Here is a 5,123-nt window from a genome sequence, read left to right on the forward strand (position 1 = left end):
ACAAAGGCTAATAAGCATTTATCTAGAACGTTTCCTAGAAAAACTTTAAAAAGTCAATAATCTGGAGAGTTTTTGTAAGATGTTTCTTCCATCAACCAACGAAGAAACACATTGGTACTTTTCCATGATGAGTGAGTGCTTCAGGTTCTCTTGCACTTACATGTGCAGCAGAGTACTGCAATGGAAGCATGCTGGGCCCATAACCCAGAGGTAGGCAGATTGAAACTATCCTCTGCTATATGCATTTTTTTTTTGTTAATTAAAGTAATCCAAAACTGGGATTGATATTTTGGTTCTTTTATTTTTACTTAAAGTACAATAACTTTTACCATTTTAATTTGTTTTAATAGTATATTGCCAGTATTGTTTTCTTTCAAAAATCCACTTAATTTTCTTTACCCTATTATTAAAATGGTAATTGACAAAAACAAACTACATTGTCACCAGAAGAGCAATACAAAATGTACAAGTAATATATTAAAATCATCTTTCCAGCTTGAATTTCAATGATGCATTGGGGCAACGATTTTGTTATCAACATCTTCACCCTTAAATAAAGATTTTCTTAATTCCTTACCTGTGTGCTAATTAGATATCACCTTGTTTTCACAATAAACAGACTTCCACATGAGAAAGCAGCAAGGATGCAGTGGCGTTAATGTTTCCTGGTGTCAACCTGTATTATTTCAGTAGACATTGAAATGAGGATGCATCTTGCTGCCTTTCCAATGAAGCAAATTTAATTTAGTAATAGGTGAAAAACCATCCCTACAAAGGTGTTAATCAGAGACTTGGCTTTGTGGACACTTTTCAGAGAACAAATTTGTTAGCATAAAAATAAAGCCAGAAAATGAAGAGCTGTTTAATCACTCAATTGGATTTTTTTGCCAGCATATTTCTTTTTCTCTGCAACCCACTGCTAAATTGTGCTTCCTAGCTGTTTTTATAAAATCACTGAATCAAATCTAACTCTGATTACATCAGAGAAGGCCAGGTACCCTACACCATAAGAGGGGGTTTGAAATTTTGACTTGTCTACTTAAAAATCACCAAAATCTGATAACAAGGTCAATTACGTCCCTGGGTGGGCTTGAACCACCAACCTTTTGGTTTATAGCCGTACACACTAACTGATTGCGCCACAGAGACACTTTGCAAAAGTCCATACTGACAAAGGCTAATAAGCATTCATCTAAAACGTTTCCTAGAAAAACTTTAAAAAGTCAATAATCTGGAGAGTTTTTGTAAGATGTTTCTTCCATCAACCAACGAAGAAACACATTGGTACTTTCCCATGATGAGTGAGTGCTTCAGGATCTCTTGCACTTACATGTGCAGCAGAGTACAGCAATGGAAGCATGCTGGGCCCATAACCCAGCGGTAGGCAGATTGAAACTATCCTCTGCTATATGCATTTTTTTTTTGTTAAAGTAATCCAAAACTGGGATTGATATTTTGGCTCTTTTATTTTTACTTAAAGTACAATAACTTTTACCATTTTAATTTGTTTTAATAGTATATTGACAGCATTGTTTTCTTTCAAAAATCCACTTAATTTTCTTTACCCTATTATTAAAATGGTAATTGACAAAAACAAACTACATTGTCACCAGAAGAGCAATACCAAATGTACAAGTGATATATTAAAATCATCTTTCCAGCTTGAATTTCAATGATGCATTGGGGCAACGATTTTGTGAGAAACATCTTCACCCTTAAATAAAGATTTTCTTAATTCCTTACCTGTGTGCTAATTAGATATCACCTTGTTTTCACATTAAACAGACTTCCACATGAGAAAGCAGCAAGGATACAGTGGCGTTAATGTTTCCTGGTGTCAACCTGTATTATTTCAGTAGACATTGAAATGAGGATGCATCTTGCTGCCTTTCCAATGAAGCAAGTTTAATTTAGTAATAGGTGAAAAACCATCCCTACAAAGGTGTTAATCAGAGACTTGGCTTTGTGGACACTTTTCAAAGAACAAATTTGTTAGCATAAAAATAAAGCCAGAAAATGAAGAGCTGTTTAATCACTCAATTGGATTTTTTTTTTGCCAGCATATTTCTTTTTCTCTGCAACCCACTGCTAAATTGTGCTTCCTAGCTTTTTTTATAAAATCACTGAATCAAATCTAATTACATCAGAGAAGGCCAGGTACCCTACACCATAACAGGGGGTTTGAAATTTTGACTTGTCTACTTAAAGATCACCAAAATCTGATAACAAGGTCAATTACATCCCTGGTTGGGATTGAACCACCAACCTTTTGGTTAGCAGCCGGACACACTAACCGATTGCGCCACAGAGACACTTTGCAAAAAGTACATACTGACAAAGTCTAATAAGCATACATCTAGAACGTTTCCTAGAAAAACTTTAAAAAGTCAATAATCTGGAGAGTTTTTGTAAGATGTTTCTTCCATCAACCAATGAAGAAACACATTGGTACTTTCCCATGATGAGTGAGTGCTTCAGGATCTCTTGCACTTACATGTGCAGCAGAGTACTGCAATGGAAGCATGCTGGGCCCATAACCCAGCGGTAGGCAGATTGAAACTATCCTTTGCTATATGCATTTTTTTTTGTTAATTTAAGTAATCAAAACTGGGATTGATATTTTTGCCCTTTTATTTTTACTTAAAGTACAATAACTTTTACCATTTTAATTTGTTTTAATAGTATATTGACAGTATAGTTTTCTTTAAAAAATCCACTTAATTTTCTTTACCCTATTATTAAAAGGGTAATTGACAAAAACAAACTACATTGTCACCAGAAGAGCAATACAAAATGTACAAGTGATATATTAAAATCATCTTTCCAGCTTGAATTTCAATGATGCATTGGGGCAACGATTTTGTGAGAAACATCTTCACCCTTAAATAAAGATTTTCTTAATTCCTTACCTGTGTGCTAATTAGATATCACCTTGTTTTCACATTAAACAGACTTCTACATGAGAAAGCAGCAAGGATGCAGTGGCGTTAATGTTTCCTGGTGTCAACCTGTATTATTTCAGTAGACATTGAAATGAGGATGCATCTTGCTGCCTTTCCAATGAAGCAAGTTTAATTTAGTAATAGGTGAAAAACCATCCCTACAAAGGTGTTAATCAGAGACTTGGCTTTGTGGACACTTTTCAGAGAACAAATTTGTTAGCATAAAAATAAAGCCAGAAAATGAAGAGCTGTTTAATCACTCAATTGGATTTTTTTTGCCAGCATATTTCTTTTTCTCTGCAACCCACTGCTAAATTGTGCTTCCTAGCTGTTTTTATTAAATCACTGAATCAAATCTAACTCTGATTACATCAGAAAAGGCCAGGTACCCTACACCATAACAGGGGGTTTGAAATTTTGACTTGTCTACTTAAAGATCACCAAAATCTGATAACAAGGTCAATTACGTCCCTGGTTGGGATTGAACCACCAACCTTTTGGTTAGTAGCCAGACACACTAACCGATTGCGCCACAGAGACACTTTGCAAAAAGTACATACTGACAAAGTCTAATAAGCATACATCTCGAACATTTCCTAGAAAAACTTTAAAAAGTCAATAATCTGGAGAGTTTTTGTAAAATGTTTCTTCCATCAACCAACGAAGAAACACATTGGTACTTTCCCATGATGAGTGAGTGCTTCAGGATCTCTTGCACTTACATGTGCAGCAGAGTACTGCAATGGAAGCATGCTGGGCCCATAACCCAGAGGTAGGCAGATTGAAACTATCCTTTGCTATATGCATTTTTTTTGTTAATTAAAGTAATCAAAACTGGGATTGATATTTTTGCTCTTTTATTTTTACTTGAAGTACAATAACTTTTACCATTTTAATTTGTTTGAATAGTATATTGACAGTATAGTTTTCTTTAAAAAATCCACTTAATTTTCTTTACCCTATTATTAAAAGGGTAATTGACAAAAACAAACTACATTGTCACCAGAAGAGCAATACAAAATGTACAAGTGATATATTAAAATCATCTTTCCAGCTTGAATTTCAATGATGCATTGGGGCAACGATTTTGTGAGAAACATCTTCACCCTTAAATAAAGATTTTATTAATTCCTTACCTGTGTGCTAATTAGATATCACCTTGTTTTCACATTAAACAGACTTCCACATGAGAAAGCAGCAAGGATGCAGTGGCGTTAATGTTTCCTGGTGTCAACCTGTATTATTTCAGTAGAAATTGAAATGAGGATGCATCTTGCTGCCTTTCCAATGAAGCAAGTTTAATTTAGTAATAGGTGAAAAACCATCCCTACAAAGGTGTTAATCAGAGACTTGGCTTTGTGGACACTTTTCAGAGAACAAATTTGTTAGCATAAAAATAAAGCCAGAAAATGAAGAGCTGTTTAATCACTCAATTGGATTTTTTTTGCCAGCATATTTCTTTTTCTCTGTAACCCACTGCTAAATTGTGCTTCCTATCTGTTTTTATAAAATCACTGAATCAAATCTAACTCTGATTACATCAGAGAAGGCCAGGTACCCTACACCAGTGTTTCCCAACCACGGTCCTCAAGGCACACTAACAGTCCTGGTTTTAGTGATATCCAGGCTTGAACACAGGTGACTTAATTAGTAGCTCAGTTATTTTGAATTAACCATCTGTGCTGAAGCCTGGATATCACTAAAACCTGCACTGTTGGTGTGCCTTGAGGACCGCGGTTGGGAATGCCTGCCCTACACCATAACAGGGGGTTTGAAATTTTGACTTGTCTACTTAAAGATCACCAAAATCTGATAACAAGGTCAATTACGTCCCTAGGTGGGATTGAACCACCAACCTTTTGGTTAGTAGCCAGACACACTAACCGATTGCGCCACAGAGACACTTTGCAAAAAGTACATACTGACAAAGGCTAATAAGCATACATCTAGAACGTTTCCTAGAAAAACTTTAAAAAGTCAATAATCTGGAGAGTTTTTGTAAGATGTTTCTTCCATCAACCAACGAAGAAACACATTGGTACTTTCCCATGATGAGTGAGTGCTTCAGGATCTCTTGCACTTACATGTGCAGCAGAGTACTGCAATGGAAGCATGCTGGGCCCATAACCCAGAGGTAGGCAGATTGAAACTATCCTTTGCTATATGCATTTTTTTTTGTTA

General features: G+C 35.5%; 1 non-coding gene across 1 annotated transcript; it reads right to left on the reverse strand.

The window, feature by feature from the left end:
* Window positions 1–4,770: 4,770 nt before the first annotated feature.
* Window positions 4,771–4,844, reverse strand: TRNAS-ACU (transfer RNA serine (anticodon ACU)). Its single transcript has one exon. It is a non-coding gene; the product is annotated as a tRNA-Ser (tRNA).
* Window positions 4,845–5,123: the final 279 nt, after the last annotated feature.

The sequence above is a fragment of the Pseudophryne corroboree genome, unplaced genomic scaffold (assembly GCF_028390025.1).
Source record: "Pseudophryne corroboree isolate aPseCor3 unplaced genomic scaffold, aPseCor3.hap2 scaffold_782, whole genome shotgun sequence".
In the NCBI taxonomy this organism is placed as follows: Eukaryota; Metazoa; Chordata; class Amphibia; order Anura; family Myobatrachidae; genus Pseudophryne; species Pseudophryne corroboree.